Source organism: Antechinus flavipes, chromosome 3, assembly GCF_016432865.1.
Source record: "Antechinus flavipes isolate AdamAnt ecotype Samford, QLD, Australia chromosome 3, AdamAnt_v2, whole genome shotgun sequence".
NCBI lineage: Eukaryota > Metazoa > Chordata > Mammalia > Dasyuromorphia > Dasyuridae > Antechinus > Antechinus flavipes.
The window spans coordinates 569247932-569274839 of NC_067400.1; the positions used below are offsets into that span (position 1 = coordinate 569247932).

Below are 26908 nucleotides of genomic sequence, written 5' to 3' on the forward strand. Positions count from 1 at the left end.
AATAATTAACTTTCTGTTAAAAAAGTGTAATGGGCTGAGGCGTGAGTTGATGCACTGAGGTCCCAAGTAGGTGAGGCTAAATAGTAATTGGACCATACTCTATTAATATATATGCTTGGAGAAAGAATGACCCCCACCCACTCTTTGTGTAGATCCTGATGTGCTGTATAGGAAATGACGATTTTGGTGGGTGGAGGCAGGGGAGTGAAAAGGGAAGAGGAAAGAGAGACTGCTGGCTGGTTTCTTGACACAGCTGCTCACATTGCTATTGCTACCACCGCCCTTCACCTCTGATCCCCTTTTCACCTGCAATTCCCCTTCATCTCTGCTAGCTGGCTTCCTGTCGCAGCTGCCCATATTGCTATCGCAATCCTTCTTCACCTCTACTGAGAATAAAGATTGAAGATTTTTCCCCTAACCTGAATTCCTGATTCCGGCTGATTTTAAATACGTGGTCATCACAAAAAAGAAAAAAGAAAGAAAGAAATGATGAGCAGTATGGTTTCAGAAAAAAAAAAAAATCTGGGAAGACTCAAAAGAACTGATGTAAGATAAAATGAGCAGAACCAGGAGAACACTGTACATAGTAACAACAGTACTGTAAGGATGTAATAACAATGATCCAAGACAGACCCATGATAAAAAATGTTATCCGTTTCCAGAAAGATAAATCATGAACTCTGAATGCAGACTGAAATATAACTTCTTTTGCTTGCTTTCTTTTTTTGTCTGTGTTTTCCTTTGCAACGTGTCTAATATAGAATTTTTTTTTAATTTCACATGTATAAAAGAAATCATACAATTCTACTACCCTTGTGCTTTACAGATGAGAAAAATAAAGCCTAGAAAGCTTAAATCTTGCCCAAAGTCACAGAGGAAGTATCAAGAGTTGGTATTTTCTAAGTCTATACTTCTTAGCTTGGCATTCAAGGTCTTCCATCCTAAATTCACTCTTCCATACTTCTCTTCCACTTGTCCCATACTCACTCTCTCTGTCTCTATTCTCCTCCACCCCCCACACATACCAGCTAACCTGAACTGCTTGCTATTCTCCATTCTATCATTTCCTGTGTGTAAATGATTCTCCCCTATAAGCTCTTCTTGATCAGTTTTTTTACCAATGATTCTCAAGGCCCAGTTCAAAGGCCATCTCCTCAATGAAGCCTTCCTAGTTCCCTCTAGAAAGAAATAAGTTTCCTTGCTCTAAATTTTCACAATACTTTGTATTTTTCTTATTGTTCCTCCTTCTTAGTATTATGATTATATGTGATTATGTTTAATATTCCCTGCTAGACCATAAACTCCTGGAGTACAAGAACAAATCTTAGGAATTTTAATTTCTCCTATAGGTACTATACCTAAGACTTTAGTAAATACTCTTGGAATGAACCAATAAAATAAAGGTCAAATGCATTATGAAAAAGTTGATTATAAATTACAGACTGTACTCATCAACACACCTAGGATGGCAAGGCAGGAAGAATGCCACAACCAGGGACACCCTACCTATTTATCTTCTTCAGTAGTTGAATACCCTTATAGGGTTCTTTTCACAAGAGGGGTATTATTTGCTCTGCTATAGCCTCCTAACATTTTCCATCTGGCTTTCCCTCTAAGCCCTACAGTCCCCTGGCCTTATCATCTTGACTATGTAAGTAACTCAAGGACTTTCAGGCTTTTCCATCTGCCCTAAGGCTTAACTTTCTCTTATGTATTTTCTTCCCTGAATAAAGCATGAGTTCCAGGAGAACAGGGGGTGTCTAGCTTTTTCTATTTCCATCCCCAGTACTTAGCACATAGTCAAGTGATTAATACTGATTCATTCATTCATTTATGAACTACCTGTATGGCTTGTGAAAAAAATTAATAGATAATGTTTAGGTTGACACATTTATTTTTAGACTAATGGTTTCTTTAACTATCAAAAAGGTGTTTTGTTTTTTTTAAATTCAGTTGGCAATAAAAGAATATAATTTGAACCTGAAATTCTTCCATTCCTTAGAGATCCAAATTAAGTACTACTTATTCTATGAAATTCTGTCTGATTATCTAGACTAAAAGAAATCTCTCCCTTGCAATTTTTCTTTCCTAGAATTTCTAATAACATTGTGGCCTTTTTCTTTGTAATTAATTATATGAGATAATCATAATTATCACATTCTAATTTGTAGCATTATTATATGTGCATAGGCTTTGCTTCTTCATCAAGATGATAAGCAGAAAATGGGTTTTATTTCAGAATCATCTTATTTAGTTTGAATAACTTTTTCACTTTCTCTCTTCTTAGAAGAATAAAGGGAAAAGGTTTTTATGCTTGGGAAGGTCACAGAATGTTAAAGAAGAGAAGACAGGGGAAATGAAGTGAGGGTAACATGGAACAACGAAAAGAATACTTGATTAGAAATTAGAAAATTTGTGGGGTTTTTTGTCCTAACTATCTAATTGGTTAACTTCATAAGATTATTTCCTTTTTGGTTTTCCCACCAGCAAAATAAGTAAGATTTGTATAAAGAATTATATCACTTTCAGGCTAATCCTAATAGACTTGTAATGGAAAGAGCCATCTGCATCTAGAGAGAAGGCTATGAAAACTGAGTGTGGATCACAACATATTATAATAAACCTTTTTTGTTGGTTTGCTTGCTTTTTTTTTTCTTTCTCCTTTTTTCTCTTTTTAATCTGATTTTTCTTGAGCGGCATGCTAAATATGGAAATAGGTTTAGTAGAATTATACATGTTTAATCTATATTGGATTACTTGCTGTCTAGGAAAAGGAAGGTAGGGAGGAAAATCTGGAACACAAGGTTTTTATAAGGGTAGATGTTGAAAACGATCTCTGATATATTTTGAAAATAAAAGCTGCTATCAGAATAAAAAAGAATTTTTTAACAAGAATTACATGACTGACTAAGGGAGCAAAACAGAAATTATCTTTCAAATCAATAGAAAAGAAAAGAGTTCATGATCAAATAAAAGGGAAAAAAAATTAAACTTTGACTGGATTTTTTTTTTTAAATTTGCACAAACAAAACCAATGCAACTAAAATTGGAAGGGCAAATGGGGAAAAAAATCTTGCCAGCAGATTTTCCTAATAAGAATCTCATTCTTTTTTTTTTTTAATTGATTTTATTTTTTCAATGAACAAAAATCTATTTTGTCTGCTTCCCAACTCCATTCATCATTGAAAAAAAAAAGAAAAACAAAACATTTATTATATATATGCAAAAGTCAACCAAAGCAAATTCTTCAAATGGCTATATCTAAATAAATCTTAGTCTATATCTTGAGACTAACAGATCTTTGTTAGGAGGTAGGTTGGGTGTTTCATCATGGATTCTCTGTAATGATGGTTGGTCATTATACTAATCAATTCTTAAGTGTCTTGTTTGTCTTTTCAACATTGTTATTATGCAAATTGTTTTAATCTTGCTTACATTAATTTTAAAGATTCAAATTTATAAATATAAGGACTACTTCCTAACTGACTAAATGGACAAAGGATATGAAAAAGCAGTTTTCTAAGAAAAAAAAAGTCAAACTTCCAAGACTCATATGAAAACAATTTTCATCATCTTTATCACTAATATTGCTTACTACCTGCCAGGCACTTTATCTAATTTGATTCTCCCAGCAATCCTGGGATATAAGGTATGTATTAGATTCCCATTTTACAGATGAGAAAACTGAGACAAACAAGTAAAGGGCCTTGCTCAGGGTCACACAAATAGTACCTAGTTGAGGCTAGATTTGAACTCAGGTATTCCTGACTCCAGGTCCAGTATTCTATATTCCAGTACTCTACCTAGTAATCTAATCACTAAAAATAAGAAAAACAAAAATTTTAAAAATTCTGAGAAGCTATATCTCCTACCCATCAGAAAAACTGACATAAAGTAAAATGACAAGTATTGTAAGGGTTTTAAGAAAACAGGTGCATCAGTGTACTATAGGCAGAGCTGGAAAATGGTCTAGCCCAAAACTACCTAAATTAATCTACTTATTCAGTGCCATACCAATCAAACTCCCAAGAAATTATTTCATAGAGCTAGAAAAAAATAATAAAATATATCTGGAAAAACAAAAGGTCAAGAATTTCAAGGGAATTAATTTAACAAAATGCAAATGAAGGTAGCCTAGCTATGTCAGACCTAAAACTATATTGAAAAGCAGCAATCATCAAAACCATTTGGTACTAAGAAATAAGAGTAGTCAATCAGTGGAATAGGTTAGATTCACAGGATAAAATAGTCAATGACTATAGTAATGTAGTGTTTGACAAACCCAAAGACCCCAGCTTTTGGTGAAAGAACTCATTATTTGACAAATGACTAGGAAAATTGGAAATTAGTATGGCAGAAACTAGGCATTGACCCACTCCTAATACCATATATCAAGATAAGATTGAAATGCACTCTTGATTTTGATATAATGATGTTATAAGCAAATCAGAAGAACAAAGAAAAGTTTACCTCTAAGATCTGTACAGAAGGAAGAAATTTGTGGCTAAAGAAGAACTTTAGTACATTATTGACTGCAAAATGGATAATTTTGATTATATCAAGTTAAAAAAGTTCTTATACAAACAAAACCAATGCAGACAAAATTAGAAGGGAAGCAATAAACTGGGGAAAAAATTTACTTTCAAGGGTTCTGATAAAGACCGCAATTCTAAAATATATAGAGAACTAATTCATATTTATAAGAATTCAAGTCATTCTTCAATTGATAAATGGTCAAAGGATATGAACAAGACAATTTTCAGATGAAGAAATTAAAACCATTTCTAATCATATGAAAAGGTGCTCTAAATCATTACTGATCAGAAAAATGCAACTTAAGACAACTCTGAGATACCACTCTATAGATAATGATGAATGTTGGAGGAGAGGTGGGAAAACCGGGACACTAATGTGTTGGAATCTTTACAAATGGCTAACTAATTAGAGTTGATCTGATCTTACAAGAAGATGTTTTGGGCCAGAATCTGAAACAAGGTACTAAGTAGAACTAATTAGTACAATGCTTGTGTTTACACCTTTACTCATAGGAGTTCACAAGTATGCCAGATTCACAAAGTAAACTTTGTAACTTTGGGAATTCACACCTCCCTTAAAGCTCTTAGGGCCAGAGAGCACTATGGGAGAAAACCCATAATCCCTCTCTCTCGTATCCCACAATTCCTCCCTCTTGTATAAAAGAAACAGACAGAGGCTCTTGATCAGATTTCACCGGAATGACATGAAGAGTGGAGCTGGCTGGAGGCTGAAGAAAGCAGAGGCAGAGGCTGAAGGACAAAACCTTTGGATTTGGTGACATTCGGAGGGAGCTCTTGGAACCAAGCAGAGGGATAGACCTCTAAGCTAACCGGGCTATCTTGGAGATAATAAAAGATCTGAACTTTTATCACCTGGCTGTGTTTTGAGAAGAAAAAGCTCACAACACTAATGCATTGTTAGTGGAGTTGTGAACCTAGCCAATCATTCTGAAGAACAATTTGGAACTATGCCCAAAGGGCTATCAAATTTTTCATACCCTTTGATTCAACAGTGTTTTTACTGGGCTTGTATCCTAAAGAAATCATAAAGGAGGGAAAGGGACCCACATGTACAAAAATGTTTGTGGCAGCTCTTTTTTGTAGTGTCAAAAAACTGGAAACTGAGTGAATGCCTATCAATTGGAGAATGGTTGAACAAGTTTTGGTATATTATATATATTTGGAATATTATTATTAAATATATTTGGAATATTATTGTTCTATAAGAAATGATAAGCAGGATGATTTCAGAGAGATTTGGAGAGACTTACATGAACTGATGTTAAGTGAAATGAGCAAAACCAGAAGATAATTATACACAGGAATAGCAAATGATCAAATTCTGATGGATATGGCTCTCATCAAGAATAAAGTGATTCCTTGAGAGCATAGGAATAAATGGACTTTTCCTTAAAATAGTCAGGAGCATATATTTAAAACCATCAGTAAGCATCATATGCAATGGGGAAAAACTGGAACCTTTCCCAGTAAGATCTGGAGTGAAGCAAGGTTGCCCACTATCACCATTATTATTCAATATTGTATTAGAAACACTAGCCTCTGCAATAAGAGTCGAGAAAGAGATTAAAGGAATTAGAGTAGGCAATGAGGAAACCAAACTATCACTCTTTGAAGATGATATGATGGTATACCTAGAGAACCCTAGAGATTCTACTAAAAAGCTACTAGAAATAATTCATAATTTTAGCAAAGTAGCAGGATACAAAATAAATCCCCATAAATCCTCAGCATTTTTATACATCACCAACAAAATCCAACAGCAAGAGATACAAAGAGAAATTCCATTCAAAATAACTGTTGATAGCATAAAATATTTGGGAATCTATCTACCAAAGGAAAGTAAGGAATTATATGAGCAAAATTACAAAAAAGTTTCCACACAAATAAAGTCAGACTTAAATAATTGGAAAAATATTAAGTGCTCTTGGATAGGCCGAGCGAATATAATAAAGATGACAATACTCCCTAAACTAATCTATTTATTTAGTGAGATACCAATCAGACTTCCAAGAAAATATTTTAATGATCTAGAAAAAATAACAACAAAATTCATAAGGAACAATAAAAAGTCGAGAATCTCAAGGGAATTAATGAAAAAAAAATCAAATTAAGGTGGCCTAGCTGTATCTGATCTAAAATTATATTATAAAAACAGCAGTCACCAAAACCATTTGATATTGGTTAAGAAATAGATTAGTTGATTAGTGGAAAAGGTTAGGTTCACAAGACAGAATAGTCAACTATAGCAATCTAGTGTTTGACAAACCCAAAGATCCTAACTTTTGGGATAAGAATTCATTATTTGATAAAAACTGCTGGGATAACTGGAAATTTTATGGCAGAAATTAGGCATGAACCCACACTTAACACCATATACCAAGATAAGATCAAAATGGGTAAATGACCTAGGCATAAAGAACAAGATTATAAATAAATTAGAGGAACATAGGATAGTTTATCTCTCAGACTTGTGGAGGAGAAATTTGTGACCAAAGATGAACTAGAGACTATTACTGATCACAAAATAGAAAATTTTGATTATAGCAAATTAAAAAGCCTTTGTACAAACAAAACTAATGCAAACAAGATTAGAAGGGAAGCAACAAACTGGGAAAACATCTTCACAGTTAAAGGTTCTGATAAAGGCCTCATTTCCAAAATATATAGAGAACTGACTCTAATTTATAAGAAATCAAGCCATTCTCCAATTGATAAATGGTCAAAGGATATGAACAGACAATTTTCAGATGATAAAATTGAAACTATTACCACTCATATGAAAGAGTGTTCCAAATCACTATTGATCAGAGAAATGCAAATTAAGACAACTCTGAGATACCACTACACACCTGTCAGATTGGCTAAGATGACAGGAAAAAATAATGACGAATGTTGGAGGGGATGCGGGAAAACTGAGACACTGATGCATTGTTGGTGGAGTTATGAATGAATCCAACCATTCTGGAGAGCAATCTGGAATTATGCCCAAAAAGTTATCAAACTGTGCATACCCTTTGATCCAGCAGTGCTACTACTGGACTTATACCCCAAAGAGATACTAAAGAAGGGAAAGGGACCTGTATGTGCCAAAATGTTTGTGGCAGCCCTGTTTGTAGTGGCTAGAAACTGGAAATTGAATGGATGCCCATCAATTGGAGAATGGCTGGGTAAATTGTGGTATATGAATGTTATGGAATATTATTGTTCTGTAAGAAATGACCAGCAGGATGAATACAGAGAGGCTTGGAGAGACTTACATGAACTGATGCTAAGCGAAATGAGCAGAACCAGGAGATCATTATACACTTCGACAACAATATTGTATGAGGATGTATTCTGATAGAAGTGAATTTCTTTGACAAAAAGACCTAACTGAGTTTCAATTGATAAATGATGGAAAGAAGCAGCTATACCCAAAGGAAGAACACTGGGAAACGAATGTGAACTATTTGCATTTTTGTTTTTCTTCCCGGGTTATTTTTACCTTCTGAATCCAATTCTCCCTGTGCAACAAGAGAGCTGTTCGGTTCTGCAAACATATATTATATCTAGGATATACTGCAACATATCTAACATATATAGGACTGCTTGCCATCTAGGGGAGGAGGTGGAAGGAGGGAGGGGAAAATTAGGAATAGAAGCGAGTGCAAGGGATAATGTGGTAAAAAAATTACCTTGGCATGGATTCTGTCAATATAAAATTATTATAAAATAAAAGAAAATATATATATATATATATATAAAATAAAGTGATTCAAAGCAGGTCCAACAGTCTTATGATGAAGCCATTTGCACCCAGAGAGAGGACAGTGGGAACTGAATGTGGAGCACAACATAGTATTTTCACTCTTTTTGTTATTGTTTCCTTGCATTTTGTTTTTTCTCATTTTTTTTCCCTTTTGGATCTGATTTTTCTTGTGCAGCATGATATTTGTGGAAATATGTATAGAGGAATTGCACATGTTTAACATATATTGGATCACTTGTCCACTGGGGAGGAGAGAGGGAAAAAATTAGAACACAGGATTTTGTAGGAGTGAACATCGAAAATTATCCATGTATGTATTCTGAAAAATAAAAAGCCATAATTAAAAAAAGAATGACATTTATTTTGCTCTCACAAATTGTTTTCTTTTCTTGTCTTTTTCTTCTCTATGATAAACTCATTTTTAACATGAACCAACAATGTTTTATTACAAGATTATTATTTTTCCTTTAGTTTTCTTACCATATTCTAATAATTAAAATTACATGGCAAAGAATAAACAAATAAAACAAAACTGTTACATTAAAAAAAAAGAAATAAATAAAAATGGTATAGCCATTCTAGAACATAATCTGGAATTATGTTCAATAAATTACTAAATTAAGCATATACTCTAACTCTGCATTACCACCACTGTAAGATCTATATCTTATAGAAATGAAAGAAAAAAAGATTCCTATGTGCAAAGATATTTATAGCAGGAATGGTTGTAGTGGCAAATTAATTGGAAACTAAGGGGAATATCCATCTATTGGGGAATGACTAAACAAATGATGTATGAATGTAATGGAATCCTTACTTTGATAAAAGAAATGAAAAAAGTGAGAGTTTCTGAGAAATTCCCAAAGATTTATATAAACTGATGCAGAGTGAAAGAAGCAGGACCAGGAGAACAACTTGTACAATAACAATATTAGAAAGACAAACAATTTTGAAAGACTTCAGGGTTTTGATCAACATAATGACCAACCACAATTCTAGAGGACACTCACGAAGAAGCATGTCACCCACTTCCTGACAATTAGGTAATATTCTCAGGGTGTACAATGAGAAATATATTAGGGTGGAGAGGGAAGTTAAGAAGGAACAAAAATTAGATTTAACTAAAAATTTAAAGTTCAGAAAATAAAATTGAACCAAATCATCACCTAAAATTTATTTTCCCCAAGGATTCTATAATTCTAATTGTAATGATTTCATACAAGCATAATATTGGGGGAATGAGGAACAATGCAGACAGGAAGGGGTTGGGGGAGATCATCTGTATTTCAGTCAGTGATTTTTGAATATTTGTATATTCTAGTAGTTTGTTAAGGAATCTGATAATTTGACTTTTATAGAGCATTAAGAGGATTCAAAGACCATGTAGTCCAATCTTTTTTTTTTTTTTTTCAATTGAGGAAATTTGGCCCTAGGGAGTTTGAATGAATTGCCTAAGGCCACACGGGTAGAAGACAACAAGCAGGATATAAGTCCAGCCTGTATTCTTTGAATTAAAGTTTAGTTAATTTCAGTTTGAAGCCTTTCATGATAACCCCTGAGTTAACTTGAGACACCATGAGATATCACAAAATTTGGACCAGAACCTAATCTAAATCATTTAGGCCAGCTGACTCTCTTTTTAAAGATTTTCAGTACCACAGAATTATAGAATATTAGAACTAAAAGAAATTTTAGGTATCATGCGGCCAGAAATCATAGATTTAGAACTACAAAACCTTAGAAAGGTTATTTAAGTTCAGAGTGGGGAAGTGATTTCCCCAAAAGTCAATTAGTCAATGATCATTCTGGAACTCAAGTTCAAGTATTCTAATTCCAATTAAAGGTTTCTTCCATCATATCCACATCTATACTTCTGTCCATGTTTCCTATTACACAGTGTGAGGCATAATGACAAAAATCATTTTTCTTTTCATCATACTTAAGTGCTTCAGAGCAAAAGCACTAGCAGGAGTAACTATTAAGCAATAATATATCTGTAATTGTGCCCATAAGTGAATAAATGCTAAAAACAACCAATAAAAGCACATGCAATGTATACATATGCTTTCATTCTGAGAGTAGCAGCTCTATATAATTACTTTAATAGAGTCACCAAAAATGATGTTTAGACAGTATTAGGTCTTGAAAAATTGCTGATAGTATTTTGGTCTAAGACCCTTAGCTATATTACTATCATAACATACTTTTTTTTTTTTTAAAAAAAAGCTTTTTATTTACAAAATATATGCATAGATAATTTTCAACATTCACCTTTGCAAACCCTTGTGTTCCAATTTTTAATTTTTATTATTTTTATAATTTTATTGACAGAACATATGCATGGGTAATTTTTTTTTACAGCATTATCCCTTGCACTCACTTGTGTTCTGACTTTTCCCCTTCCCTCCCTCTACCCATTCCCCTACATGGCAGACAGTCTTATACATGTTAAATATGTTATAGTATATCCTAGATACAATATATGTGTGCAGAACTGTATAGTTCTCTTGTTGCACAAGAAGAATTGGATTCAGAAGGCAAAAATAACCTAGGAAGAAAAACAAAAATGCAAACAGTTTACACTCATTTCCCAGTGTTCCTTCTCTGGGTGTAGCTGATTCTGTCCATCATTGCTCAATTGGAGCTGAATTAGATCTTCTCTTTGTCGAAGATATCCCCTTCCATCAGAATACATCCTCATATAGTATTGTTGTTAAAAGGTATAATGATCTCCTGGTTCTGCTCATTTCACTTAGCAACAGTTCATGTAAGTCTTTCTAAGTCTCTCTGTATTCATCCTGCTGGTCATTTCTTACAGGTGTTCCAATTTTTTTCTCCTTTCCTTCCCTCCTCACTCTCCCTTGGATGGAAAATAATCCAATATATGTTAAACATGTACAAATCTATAAATATCTTCACAATTATTAATCTTAGCACTTTATGAGACGAAACCCACACAAAAAGATTGTTTGGATTCTATTGTAGTTTGTATTATTCTCACCTGAGGCCCTTATTATTTTTTCTCTAAATAATCTCCCATATACACAGTTCTGATTATTTCATTTCCCCATTCAGAAACCTTTAATGGGATAAATCAAAGTCCTAACTCCTGAACCTTGAAAAAGGCCTTCCACAATCTGACCCCCTTATTTTCCAGCTCTATTTTCCTACATGAATAATGTATGTTAGTAATTACTCATTGTTCCATAAACATTAGCCAGGCTTGCTTCCTATTCAACAAAATCCAATTAAGTAAATTGAATTAGACATCTAGACCAGCCTGAAGGCACAATGTAGCCAAGTCCGGCTTTTCTGGCTTTCTCTACTGAGACGAACTATCTCCTACTCCTAGGTTTTTGGACCTGCCCAGAGGCACCAAAAAAACCTCCTAAAATAAAACCAAGTTTGCCACAAGTCACAGTAACAGGGCAGGTTGGGAAGTTTAGGGACTATATTAACACACGTCCTCAATCTTGAACCTTCTAATCATCATTCATATGATTATCTGCCTTCATTAGTGGTCCTCACTACTGAACTGCCTGGATTCATTCCCTCAAAGTTAGCATACTCTCATTTCTTTCTACTATTCTCTGTGACACTGAACCCCACTGAGGCTGACCAAACCCTTTCATTACTAACCTCAGGTGTCTGTTCCCTCATTTCTAATCCTTTCAGTCCTCACTCTCCCAAAGTTCCACTCCAAATCTACTCACCTCTTCCACTGTGCCTTCTGGGATACTTTTTTTTTTCTATAACTAAATTAACCTGCTTTCACTTTAAACCTCTTGCTTTTGCCTCATTTCATCTTCTGTAATTCCCTAAACCTTTTCTGCAGTCAATGACACTGTTCTCCCAGGCATCCTTTCTAGTCAAGACTGTACTTCATTCATACTCTGACTCAACTGGTTATATTGGTGGAGTGTGAATATTCTTTGCTTCTCACTCCCATTTCAGACTCTCTACTCCCATCATATGGCATTCTCTCTTTCTTCAGAAATCTTTCAGTCCAAATTTATTATCCAATCCAGATTCTAGTAGTTGTTACTTGCCCAAAATATCCTCCCCACCTTTCTCAATGAAGTCCGTACCTACTTCAAAGTCTTTTTCTCTACCTTAATTCCTCTCAATCTGAAGAACTTCCCTGTACACACACATCTTCAAATACCCTAACTTTCTAATTATTTAATCTACTCAATTCTCATATAACTACTCCTTTACTCCATATTTCAGCTACACAAAGGAATATTTATATCTTTGATTTTGCCATCATTCACAAGTGTTTCAAAATAATAAAATTCTGAAAGTTCTTTTTCTGATCATATTTTTTATATCTTTCCATCTCCTTATGCCTTACTCATACACCTACTCTTTTTCTTTAACATGATCTGATCATTCAGTACTATTCTATATAATCTATATAATTCTATATAATCCCCTCACTTCCCATTCTTGCAACATATTCCCAACAGCCTCTTTCTGCCTTAAGTCTCTCAACAATCCAGTACATACCAAATACTACCACCAAAGAAAATTTTCTTAATCACCATCATGGGATATCCCTCTCTCCCCCAAATCAAGCAATTCCAGTGGCTTTCTACTGCTTCTAGGATAAAACATAAAACTTTTCTGTTTAGCTTTTAAAGTCACATAACATCCCATCCCCCCAACCAACTTTTTGGCCTCATTGGATATTTTTCTTCCTCCAGAACACTGCACGCCAGCCAAATAGACCTGATTCTCCATGCCTGAAACATACTTCTTTCTTATCTCTGCCTCACAGAATACCTCTCTTTAAGCCAAAACAGGATCTTCAACAAGAAAACTTTTCTAAACCTCTCAACTGCTAGTGCCCTTTCCCCCAAATTACCTTTTGTTTAATTATTTTTATATTTATATTTTTATAAATTCATATATTATGCATATTTAGTTATTAACTTTATATTTATAGTGTATATAAATTTTATATGTACTTGTCTCCTCCATTAGAATGTAAAATCAGTGTGAATAGAAATTGTTTAATGCTGTGTATTTTTATCTCCAGTGCCTAGAACAACATAATAAGTGCTTGTACACAGCAGGTACTTACTAAGTATATATTGATGGATTGATCCTTTCGTCCATTCAACCCTAAGTTATCTACTACTCTTAAATCTCTGTTCCATCCTATTAATGATCATACTTTCTCACTATTTACTTCATTTACTCCTACTCATATGATACTTAACAAAACTTGAAGATACCACAAAATTGAACTGCTTGGGTCCACTACAAATTTGTACTAACTAATCTCAACTGGGCCTACTATAACTCCTTATTACTTTTCTAGCCCTACTAGAGGGCCATCCCTAGTTGTCTTGATCTATATCTTATCACTGGGCCTAGAGGGCTCAGAAGGAGGAAGTGAGGCTGGTGACTTTGCATCGTTCTCCTGCACTTCGATCTAATTCACTTGCAGGTCATAGTATCACCTCCCTGCAGATATGGTCGTCTTTGAGAATGAAGGACAAACCATATTTCTCCTCATTTTAGCATCAACATTGTGTTATATTTTCCTCTGTCAAACCTCCTATGACATCTTTTGCTCCAACTATTTTAAAATTTTTAATAGTATTTTATTTTTCCAAATACAAGCAAAGACAGTTTTTAACATTCACCTTTGCAAAACTGTGTGTTCCAAATTTTTCTCCTTCTTCCCCTCCTCCTCCCAAGACAATACTGCTCTAACTTTTGAAGTTGAACACCACACCTCACACTTTAATGAAAAATTTGAGGCCAAAATTAAAGAGCTTCTTTTCTTCATATCCAATTCCTTTCACATTGTCCTTTCATCTCCCAAATACTGGCTCCTTCACATGGTCTTACAAATGCTTATTTGTAATTTGCAATTACAAATACAATTCTTAAAAAACCTCTACTTGATCCTACCCTGTCTTTCAGCTATCATTCTGTATTTCTCCTTCGCTTCTCAGCTAACCTCTTTAACTTTACTTCTTTTCACCCTATGGAATCTGGCTTCCAATTCCTTTTTTCAATTGAAATTGCTCTATCCAAAGTTAGCAGTGATTTCTTGATTGCCAAATCTAATGACCTCTTCTCAATCCTCATACTTTTTGATCCCCTTGAAACCTTGACTTATCTACTTCTCCTGACTGCTCTTTTCTCTAGCTCTTGATAACACTGATCTTAATTGGTTCTTCTAAAACTTAGCTGAATTCTCTTTCTCAGTTATCCTTTTTGGATCTTCTTCCAGGTCATTCCCACTAATCATGAGTATCATTGTCTAAGAATTTTCTTTACTCCCTCTTCTAATCTTTATACTACTAAGCTTGTTGAACTTTCATGGGTTCATTATCATCTCTACCCTGATAATTCTGAGATCTTGCATCATTAATTGCCTATCAGACATCTTGAACTGGATGCCCCATATACATCTCAAAATTAAAGTATTTTAAACTGAATGTATTATCTTTATACCCTTATTCTTTTTCTAATTTTCTCTATTAATGTCAAGGGGATCACTAACCTCCCAATTACCCAGATTAACAATCTTGATGTCTTCTTCATTTCCTCATGCTATATATCCAATCTATTTGTCAAATCTTGTCAATTTTACCTTCTTAAATCTATTTTATATATACTCCCTTCTCTCCACTCACACAAGTACCATATGGTATAAACCCCTCTCACTTCATACCCAGGCTTGAGATAGCCTTTTAATTGTTCTCCCTGCCTTAGTACTAGGTCAATCTTCCAGTTAGTTACCAAAGTGATTTTCTGAAAGCACAGAACTGGCCACGTAATTTTATCATTCAACATTATCAATAACTTATATTACTTTCAGGATTAAATATAAAATCATCTGACATTTAAAGCAAAATAGGCAGTTAAGTGGCATAATGGATATTATACCTAAACTATTAAACCTAAATTCAAGAATACTCTTCTCATGATCAAATCTAGCTTCAAATAATTACTAGCTGTATGAACCTAGGCAAGCCACTTAATCCTGTTTACCTCAGTTCTTCATCTGCATAAAGAATGAAGAAGAAAATGGCAAACCATTTCATTATCTCTACCAATAAAACTGCAAACAGTATCACAAAGAGTTGGAAACAACTGAAATAGCTGAACAACAAAGTCAGGAAGATCTGAGTTCAAAAACAGCCTCAAAAGCCATCTGTGTATGACACTAGGCAAGATGCTTAATTTCTGTTTGCTTTAGTTTTTCAAATGTAAAATAGGGTTAATAACATCTATTGTAATGCCAGAGAAACTGAGGCAAGAAAGAGATTAGAGAGCATTTAATAATTTATTTAAAGGGAGAGATTTACTGGGACCAAATGGATCCATGGGTTGGTACCCAGGCTGAATAAGACCATTGTCTCCAAAAATCCAGCATCTAACAGCCAATGGGAATTCTCAATGACATATTTATACACAGTAGCTAAACAAAGGCGGGGGTGGGGGGTGGAGGGGTAGGGGTGGGTGGAGTCCAAACTCTGGTGAGTGGGAATCTCCAGGCAGGAACCATCAATTGCATTCTGACAGGCTGGGGGGTAGGACCATAAATTCTAACAAACTGGGAGTTAAGACAGTGTCTAAGAGACAGAATGTCTAGATTTCCCCTTTTTGAGTTTACATGTTGACAATTTATAACCTTAGAGCAAATAGCCCTAAGTTATATCAGTCTTCATGAACCAGAGCGGGGTTTGTAACTAAGGGGATTGAGGTATAACAATAGGGAAACTGAGGCAGGACCAATTAGGGAAACTGAGTCAGAACAATAAAAGAGAACGTGGTACAATTCTACTTCCTGGGATTCCTGTGAAAATCAAATGAAATGATCTTTTTAAAGTGCTTAGTATATACATTAATAGACATTTAGTAAATCAATCCTTCCTTCCTTCTTTGAACATGATATTCTATCTTCCTACTCTATGCTTTTCCACTGGCTGAGGTGTTTCAATGCTCTCCTTCCTCATTTCTACTTGGCTTCCTAGATTTGGCTCAAATCCCATCTTTTCTATTCCTGCTCCTTCTGCCTTCCAAGACCTTTCCTCTGAGATTCCCTCTAATTTACATTGTATATAATTTTTTAATTTTTATTTTTAAATTTTTTTTATTATAACTTTTTATTGACAGAACATATGCCTGGGTAATTTTTTACAACATTATCCCTTGCACTCACTTCTGTTCCTACTTTTCCCTTCCCTCCCTCCACCTCCTCCCCTAGATATCAAGCAGTCCTATACATATTAAATATGTTACAGTATATCTTAGATACAATATATATGTGCAGAACCGAACAGTTCTCTTGTTGCACAGGGAGAATTGGATTCAGATGGTAAAAATAACCTGGGAAGAAAAACAAAAATGAAAACATTTTACACTTATTTCCCAGTGTTGCTGCTTCTGTTCATCATTGATCAATTGGAACTGAGTTAGATCTTCTCTTTGTTGAAGATATCCACTTCCATCAGAATATATTCTCATACAGTATCATTGTTGAAGTATATATATATATTGTATATATCTTGTAAATATAAACCATACATAGTTATTAGCACAATGTAAAGAGCAGGACTTTGAATCTGGAAGATCTGAGATCAAAGATGGCCTCAGACTTTTCCCAGCTGTGTCATCCTAGACAAGTCACCTAATTGTACTCTGCCTTAGTTTCTTCATCTATAAAATAGGAATAATGTTAACACCTATTTCCCAGGGTGATTGTGAGAGTAATACTGGTAAAGCGTTTTGCAAACCTCAAAGCACCACATAAATGCTAGTTATCATTTCCAGATATTTGTATGTTGTATCCCCCATTAGAATGTGAATTTCTGGAGAACAAGTACTGGTTTTGCCTTTCATTGTATTAATACTGTCCAGTACAAATTAAGAACTTATTAAATGCTTAGTGATTAACTGAGTGCAGCCAGGGATAATCAAGGCTTGAACTAAAATCATAGTCATGGAGTTAAGAAAGGGAATGGATATAGGAAACATTAGGGTCATACAATGAACTGATAGGACTTCACAACTAATTGAAAACAGAAAATAAGGGAGAAGAAAGCATGAGAAAAAAGTTAAGTTTTTGAGCCGAAGTAGGCCATTCTACAGATGGTGGTGTCATCTATAGAAACTGGGAGGATGGTAATAAGGGTGGGTTTAGGGATATGAGTTTTAGACTAAGTCAAATTCATTCATTTAATTAAAATCCATTAAGTTATTAATTAAAACATTTCTTCCAGCCTCAATGAAGTTTTTTTGATCCTGTGCTAAATGATCAAATAAATAAAAAGATAAGGCAGTAGTATGGGTCCTCCAAGAAATTCCAGTTTACTGAGAGATAAGAAGATTATGCAAACAGTAGTAAAAGGCAGTACAATTTAAGTACAAAGAGAAAGGTGAAAGGTACAAAGGTAGTTCAAAGCTGTGAAGAATGATCCCTAGTTGGGGGGAGCAAGGAAGGCTTCAAGAAAGAAATAGCCTTTAAACTGACATGTGAGAACAGGAAACATTTCAACAGGTTAAGTAAAGGATGTGGGAAAGCATTATAAGACAGCATCACGAGAACATCATGTGCAAAGACACAGTGACAGACAAAAGAGAGAGATATTTGAGGAATTGTAATTCATTTTGGATCAGATCACAGGGCAGGTGGAGGGAAATGATGAGATAAAGCTGAAAGCATAGACTGAAGTCAGATAGAGTCAGTCTTAGATGACAGGTCAAGGACTTTACTGAATAAGTCATCGGATGATTCTGAGTAAAGGAATGACATCATATGTGGAAGTTGCTAGGGCTGATGGGCTGATGTAAGGAAATTCTTCCATAATAAATTCTTCCACATAAGAACTGCTCAAAAATTGATTAGATTGCCTCAAAGGTCAATCACCACTGGACACTGGAAGCCCAAATGGTAAGGTAATACTGTATTGGGGAATTCTTCTATTTAGTACTAGTTGATTAGATAATCTTTGGAGTTCCTTCCAAGACCACAATTCTGTGATAACCAGATTTATGACTTCAATGTGAAAATCTGTACAAATCATTCTTTTTTCCCTCAATTTCCTAACAACAAAACTAACAGACTTTATCTTATAAGGCTCTAGCTTTAGATTTAATCATATAGCTTTGGATTTTTATTGAAATGAACTGAAAAAACATTCATTCTCCCACACACACACATTCCCTATTTAAAGTTCTCAGGCAAGTCAACTTTTGTAAAAAAAAAATATATATATATATATATATATATATATATTTCAGCTTGAAAGCAAGAGATTGGAGGGTAAGGGATTTGGGTTCTATTCCATCTCTACAAACCTGGGTAACAACAAGAATAATGTGTTATTTCTGTAGTACTTTAAGGCTTGCAAATCCATTGTTACATCAAGCCTGTAAAAGAGGTACTTTGAATAACAGTCCTGTTTTACAGGGAAAGATGATGAGATTCAGAAAGCTTAAATGACACCCACAATCACAGAGCTGTCAGAACTCTTAAGTGTTTTGGGGCCCAAAACTCATTCCCCGAAAAATTAGAGCACTGAATTAGATTATCTATATTAGATATCTATATATATCTATATAGATATCTATGAATTAGATTTTATACACACACACACACACACACATTTTTAAACTCCCAAATCTTCTCATTCTATGATTATAATCCTTCCCTTATCTGAAGCAACGTACTACCATGTTTCCCCGATAATAAGACCTATCCCGAAAATAAGCCCTCCCCTTATTTTGTAAGATTCCTCTAAAATAAGCCCTCCCCCAAAAATAAGCCCTATTGAGATTGCTACTGTAGTGAAGGTGATCCCCTGCACTACACGCTACATTATGGTACCCTCTGTATGGTACCCACCGTCCCTCCCCCCCCCCCCCCCCCCCCTTTTATCCATGGAGGATAAAAGAAGAACTCAGCTGGCACTCACCGCGCTAAAGAAATGAAGAACTCCCTTGCAGAGAGAGAATAGATCAAGTAATGATTCCTGCAGGAATGACTGCCTATCTCCAGAGCCTTGATATTGCAATAAACAAGCCATTCAAGGACCATTTGCACATGGAAGTCAATGACTACATTGAAAATAGAATGGAAAGAAATCAGCGTGGAAACTTTGTGAAGCCCTGTCTGCAAGAAGTCGTGACTTGGGAAATCATGGGATAAAATTACTGACAGCTAAGGCACTATGAGCAGGTTACCTGGATAAGACATGTTCATTTAAAGAGAGCTATATTGCTGGACATGACAGATTGGGTCCACTTCTTCTGAAGGAAATAGAGGTGTAAGACATCCAGAACGGAATTCAGGGGATGGACACTTATGACGATGTTGTTGAAGAAGATGACATGATCATTATTGAATAAATGTACTTTTTTTTGTTCACATTTACCTGTTTATTAAAATTGCTGTCAATGTTCGTTAAAATAAGCCCTCCCCTGAAAATAAGCCCTCTGGTGTTTTTCTGTCCAAAAAAATAATAATAAAGTGTCTTATTATCGGGGAAACATGGTAGGAGAGACTGCAAGCAAACATTTCTGAATATCCTGGATATATAAAGGGTTAATAAGAGGTCATCTTAGAAGGAAGACACTAATATAAAGGGGCCCTAGGAAAGGTTTCTGCTAAAAGGGGAGAGTTTTGAAGGAAACAAAGTCCTTGGGGCAGAAAGAAGGAAGAACATTCAAGGCATGCGGACAGGCACAAAGAAAATGCCCAGAAGTATGAGAGAATCGGTAAGCAGCCTGTGTCCCTGGATCATCCCAGGAGGGAAAGGCAAAACGGGGCCAGGTTTTGAATGGCTTTAAAAAATCAAACAGAAACCAGGGATTCTTAAGTAAATCTTTAATTTTATATACTTAGTGTTTAGCACCAAACCCAGAACATTGTGCACAGGTGCTTAAAAAGTGCTTATTGTTTCTGACAGATCCCCCAGCTGGGTAGCACTGAATTTAATCAGGAATTAGTCTGATATGGCTGATACTGGTTCTTATCCTTCTCTTGTTCCAAGGAGAGCATTTTTGATTTCAATGCTTTAGAGTATAGTGGTAGGAAGACTGGACTTAGCTTCTACTTTCAGCTCTACTACTTACTAGGTATGTGATACTGTCAGGTCATTTTCCCTTTTTAGGGATCTCAGTGAACTACTCTGTAAAATGAAGGAGTTGGGTTCAATGATTTCTAAGGTATGTTTCAGCTCTTAACATTCTCTGATTTATGATAATAATACCTCCTCATGAAAAGTCTAGAAATTTTTACTTTAAATTGTAAAACAAAAAAGTAGTAATCACAAACTTCAGTAAAGTGTTCCATATTAGAATTATGTACTTGAATATGCAATCTTAAAAAATGATTTAAAGGAAACAAGAATCTAAAAAAACCCCTTAAGATCTCAAAATGTAAGTTGTCCTAGACATGCCAGTAAAAGTTCAAAATCACCAATCAATTTTAAGAACGAAGAAATGAGGATAATGTTAAAAGTACTAGTTCTAATACTAGGCTCATGTAGCTTCTGTTTGGTTGTCTTATACAGAGTGAAACTTTGCTTAGAAGCTGAAACTGGTCCCAGAAACAAGTTTGGCATTTTATCCACAAGGCCATCATGTTTCCCAAGGAAAGAGAGAGAAGAGAAAGGGAGGTGGGTGCAGACTGATGCTGTCCAATTCACTGTTTAGAGATTTGGGAGTTTGGGAAAAGGGCCTCTCATAAAAATGACAACAAAAAACCAACCCGTCTACTACCACACGCTAACTGAAAGCAAATGAGGGTTAATAATGAAAGCAAACAACACACATACCAACTTTTTTTCATACTAAAGTTCTGTATGAGCAGCTAGCTGAGATTGAGCAAAGACAAATCAATCTGATAAATCAATGTCCCTCCAGCTGACTATCACATTGAAGGCTTGGGGACAAAGTTAGACATTAAACTAAAAGGTCTTGTTATTTCCCTAAAGCATTGTTAAGCAGAGGTATGTTTACAAACAGCAACCTATTTCCTCCATAAAAACAAATCTCTCTCTTGCTCTTTTGACCTCCCCAGCAGGGTAAAGGACACCTGGGTGCAAAGCCTGTTTACTAATAAGAAGCATGACAGTACATAAATGAACAAAGAAATAAAGTGTTTCTTATTTATTAAGCTGCCCCCCCTATGTGGGAGACAAGTCAGAAAAAAAAATAACCACAATTCTGTCACCTCACCTATAGGGAGCTCTGCTCTCTGATTTTACTAGCCTTGACACATATCTATTAGATATCCCTCTCAATCCTCAAAATACTGTACAGATTGTTAAGATCATGTTCATGCAGAAGGCTTGTATGTTCCTTTCCCCCATCCTTAGGATGTTGCTTGTTTACCTACTTTAACTGGAGGAACTCTCCCGCTCAGCTCCCCTTCACCCACACCAATTTTCAATTCTGAAAATTCATTCAAACAACCAATGTGCCGAGGAATGCAGAAGATGTGAGTGTCCTCATGCTCCATAGATAGAAATTGTCTAATGTTGGGACCACTTGATGGTCACAATTTTATTTATTTCAAGTTTTGGGATAGACAGACATAATCTTCCAGAGTCAGGCTAGGGTGGGAATACACTGACACATTGCTAAGTATTCTTACTCCAAAGGACCTCTGTCCTAGGTCCCCCCTCCAAAATGATTCTGACAAAACCTTAGTCTGAACTCCCAGAGGTATGAAAATTTTCTCTCTACAACCCCATTCAAACCACAGAGTAGGTAAAGAGGGTCATCCTCTTAGAATGTCCAGACTTAATACTTACTAATATAGCTTAATACTCAAAATGGGGAGAGAAGATCATATTCTTTGGGTCCCCACCCAGACACCACAATGGATTAGTTAGGGTCAGCTCTCAGGAAAGATCCTTTATGTAGAGCCATCCTTTTCTGCAATGACACTTTAGTCCTTCTAAAATGGGGGCAAATACCCCTTTCTGTATCTCACATGCAGAAGAGGGGTCATTCTCTGTTCTTATCTCAGGTTCTATGGGATAGATTTCTATCCCTGCATCCTCTTCCAATGAGGGATTGTTCTATATCTCAGTTCAGTCATTATAAAGAATGTGAGGGGTTTCTTTTCCTATGTCCCATATGGAGGAAAGAGTCATCCTCTCTATATCCCTCTGCATCTTCCTCAAGAGGAGATCATCTTTGTATGCCTATTAAGAATGGAAGGAGATTGATGTCAGTCCTTTCTCAAAGAAGATCATGAGATGGGGAGATGATGCCATGCCATGTAAGTGAATTGGATTTAAGTGAGGAAGGCTCATTAAGAGTTGGGGGGGGGGGAGTAGGGTTGTCATTATTTAGGGGAGTGCTAACCCCTCTTAATTCCTCAGTCTCTAAAGGGAGTGGGAGATATTCCCTTGTATGTCTCTTCAGATCCTGTCTATGTGTGGGGACATTTCACTGTGTCCGATGTGGGAAGGAGCCATCACTCCTTTTGGGTCCTAGTGTCACAGCCCAGAGAAGGATGTCATCTCCGCGTGTCTCAGTAGTTAAATCCTAGAGGAGGGGGTTATTAGTCAGAGCCTATGGGGGTGGAGAATTGATGTCTCCTCTGGGTTCCAAGTCAGATGCCCCAGGGGATGGGAAATAATCAAGTCTCAGCATGTTCAGGGTTATCCCTTTTTCATCTTCCCTCAAACCCTGGGGGAGATGGGGCAAGATAATCCCTTCTGAATCCCAGTATCAGACAGTGAGGATGGAGAGAGAAGTAAGGGAGAAATCAATTACCAAATCAGGGAAGTGGGCTATCCCACTATAGGGACAGGGGGTGCCACCCCTTTGGGTCCTGGTCTGACTTAATGGGAGAGGAGGTGTCATCCCTATGGGTTCCCAGTCTGACCTCATGAGGGAGGCGGTGTCACTCCTCTGGGTCCCCAGCTGACCCCATGGGGGAGAGGGTGTCACCCCTCTGGGGTTCCCAGTCTGATCTCATGAGGGTGGGGGTGTCATCCCTCTGGGTCCCTATCTGACCCATTGGGGAGGGAGTGTCATCCCTCTGGTTCCCTATCTGACCCCATGGGGGAGGGGGTGTCATCCCTCTAGGTCTCTATCTGCCCCCATGGGGAAGGGGATGTCATCCCTCTAGGTCTCTATCTGACCCCATGGGGGAGGGGGTGTCATCCCTCTGAGTCCCCATTTGACCCCATGGGGGAGGGGGTGTCATCCCTCTAGGTCTCTATCTGACCCCATGGGGGAGGGGGTGTCATCCCTCTAGGTCTCTATCTGACCCCATGGGGAAGGGGATGTCATCCCTCTAGGTCTCTATCTGCCCCCATGGGGAAGGGGATGTCATCCCTCTGGGTCCCTATCTGACCCCATGGGGAGGGGGTATCATCTCTCTGGGTCCCTATCTGACACTATGGGGAGGGGGTATCATCTCTCTGGGTCCCTATCTGACACTATGGGGAGGGGGATGTCATCTCTCTGGGTCCCTATCTGACCCCTTGGGGGGGGGTGTCATCCCTCTAGGTCTCTATCTGACCCCATGGGGGAGGGGGTGTCATCCCTCTAGGTCTCTATCTGCCCCCATGGGGAAGGGGATGTCATCCCTCTGGTTCCCTATCTGACCCCATGGGGGAGGGGGTGTCATCCCTCTAGGTCTCTATCTGACCCCATGGGGGAGGGGGTGTCATCCCTCTAGGTCTCTATCTGACCCCATGGGGGAGGGGGTGTCATCTCTCTGGGTCCCTATCTGACCCCTTGGGGGGGGGTGTCATTTCTCTGGGTCCCTATCTGCCCCCATGGGGGAGGGGGTGTCATCCCTCTAGGTCTCTATCTGCCCCCATGGGGAAGGGGATGTCATCCCTCTAGGTCTCTATCTAACCCCATGGGGGAGGGGGTGTCATCCCTCTAGGTCTCTATCTAACCCCATGGGGGAGGGGGTGTCATCCCTCTAGGTCTCTATCTGACCCCATGGGGAAGGGGATGTCATCCCTCTGGGTCCCCATTTGACCCCATGGGGGAGGGGGTGTCATCCCTCTAGGTCTCTATCTGACCCCATGGGGAAGGGGATGTCATCCCTCTGGGTCCCTATCTGACCCCATGAAGAAGGGAATGTCATCCCTCTGGGTCCCCATCTGACCCTATGGAGAGGGGGTGTCATCCCTGTGGATCCCCATGTGACCCCATGAAGAAGGGGGTGTCATCTCTCTGGGTCCCTATCTGCCCCCATGGGGGAGGGGGTGTCATCCCTCTAGGTCTCTATCTGCCCCCATGGGGAAGGGGATGTCATCCCTCTAGGTCTCTATCTGACCCCATGGGGGAGGGGGTGTCATCCCTCTAGGTCTCTATCTGACCCCATGGGGGAGGGGGTGTCATCCCTCTAGGTCTCTATCTGCCCCCATGGGGAAGGGGGTGTCATCCCTCAACGTCTCTATCTGACCCCATGGGGGAGGGGGTGTCATCCCTCTAGGTCTCTATCTGCCCCCATGGGGAAGGGGGTGTCATCCCTCTAGGTCTCTATCTGCCCCCATGGGGAAGGGGGTGTCATCCCTCTAGGTCTCTATCTGCCCCCATGGGGAAGGGGGTGTCATCCCTCTAGGTCTCTATCTGCCCCCATGGGGAAGGGGGTGTCATCCCTCTAGGTCTCTATCTGCCCCCATGGGGAAGGGGATGTCATCCCTCAACGTCTCTATCTGACCCCATGGGGGAGGGGGTGTCATCCCTCTAGGTCTCTATCTGACCCCATGGGGGAGGGGGTGTCATCTCTCTGGGTCCCTATCTGACCCCTTGGGGGGGGTGTCATCCCTCTGGGTCCCCATTTGACCCCATGGGGGAGGGGGTGTCATCTCTCTGGGTCTCCATTTGACCCCATGGGGGAGGGGGTGTCATCCCTCTGGTTCCCTATCTGACCCCATGGGGGAGGGGGTGTCATCCCTCTAGGTCTCTATCTGACCCCATGGGGGAGGGGGTGTCATCTCTCTGGGTCCCTATCTGACCCCTTGGGGGGGTGTCATCCCTCTGGGTCCCCATTTGACCCCATGGGGGAGGGGGTGTCATCCCTCTGGGTCCCCATTTGACCCCATGGGGGAGGGGGTGTCATTTCTCTGGGTCCCTATCTGACCCCTTGGGGGAGGGGGTGTCGTCTCTCTGGGTCCCCATTTGACCCCATGGGGGAGGGGGTGTCATCTCTCTGGGTCTCCATTTGACCCCATGGGGGAGGGGGTGTCATCCTTCTGAGTACCTGGTCTGACCCCCATGGGGGAGGGGATGTCACTCCTCTGGGTCCCGTTTTGACCCTATGGGAAAAGGGGGTGTCACCTCTCGAGGTGTCAGGGTCCCCCCCCAGGGAGCCCGTTGTTGTCCCGGGGGAATGTCACCGCCTCCTGGGGGCCCCTCATTCGGGCGCGGGGCGCGGGGCTCTCCTCGGGGCCTGCTGGGCCCGGGCCGGGACAGACGCCCTGACAGTCGGACAGGCCGGACCCTGACAGGTCGGCGGGGCGGCCGAGGCCTCCAGGCTGCGCTGGATCAGGCCGGGCAGGCCGGATGGCCCCGGGCTTACCTGAGGCGGCTGAGGCGGAGGGAGGCAGCGGCTGAGGCGGCGGCAGCGGCTGAGGCGGCTCACACTCGCTCCCTTCCCGCCGCCATGTTTCCGCTGCGCAGTGTGAGGGGGCGGGGGCGGAGGCGGGGGAGGGGGCGGCTCCCTCCCTCCTTCGTCCCCCCTCCGCTCGCCTTCTACTCCCCACCCACCGCAGCCAGGGTGGGGAAGACGCCGCCTAGCGACCGCGGAGTGACCATGCAGCCTCTTCTGGAGCCTGGCCAAGAGAGCCTTAGCAAGCTCCAACGTCGCCTCCAAAGCACAGCCAGCCCGCGGGCCCCGCGCCGCCGCGCCCCCGGCACACCCCCACCCTCCCTCCACCCCCGGCACGTCTGGCGCGCGCGCGCACACGCGAGGATGCGCGCATCCTGACTCCTCTGACGTCCCCCCTCCCACTGCAGAGCACTCGGGCGCGTTCCCAGGCCCCCAGCCCCTCTCTGCACCCCGCGCCCCGCTATGCCCCCAACCCTGAGCTAGAGTGCCAGACACACCCTGGACTAACGGTCTAGAACGCCTGGAAGGCCCTCAGAGGCCAATCACTCCTGCCCGCTCTTTTTAATAGATAAGGAAACTGAGGCCCTGGGACTTTCAGGGACCTGACCAAGGTCAGAAGCGGAAGGTCGAACATATGACTCTAGAGCCCATTCCTTTTACCGTGATGCACAGAACCGGAAGCTGGAGTCCTGGGTTCAAATACTGATGCTGAGCCTCCCCGTGTGACCTTATGCAAACCATTTCCTCTGTAAAATGAGGAGGGTGGGTTAGAGGTCGCTGCGGGGGCATGACGTCACCCTTGTGCTAACTGGGAGCCCCCTCTATGAAAGGGTTGGGTTCTGTAGCCTTCCCAAGCCCCTTCCAGCTGAAAACCTGTGACCCTCTCCCGGCTCCTAAGCGTAGGCATACTTGTCTTAGAGCCCGGCTTGTGTAAGGGAGATGGGGGGGAGGGGAAGGGGGGAAGGAAGGGGGAAGGGAAGGCTCTAGGACAAGTGTGTAAGGTACGAACCCTTCTTCATAACCCTAATCTTTCCCACCCCA

The 26908-nt window shown here is 39.3% G+C and overlaps 1 protein-coding gene across 8 annotated transcripts in view; it reads right to left on the reverse strand.

Moving 5' to 3' along the window:
• Positions 1–26109, reverse strand: part of SCMH1 (Scm polycomb group protein homolog 1) — a 181877-nt gene extending 155768 nt beyond the window's left edge. For 5 of the 8 annotated variants that reach the window (XM_051987899.1, XM_051987892.1, XM_051987894.1 and 2 more), the window contains exon 1: positions 25838–26102. The gene's annotated coding sequence lies outside the window, so the exon portion shown is untranslated. Of the gene's footprint in view, positions 1–25837 lie in introns of all 8 variants that reach the window. The other 3 variants (XM_051987895.1, XM_051987901.1, XM_051987902.1) reach the window with 3 other exon arrangements.
• Positions 26110–26908: the final 799 nt, after the last annotated feature.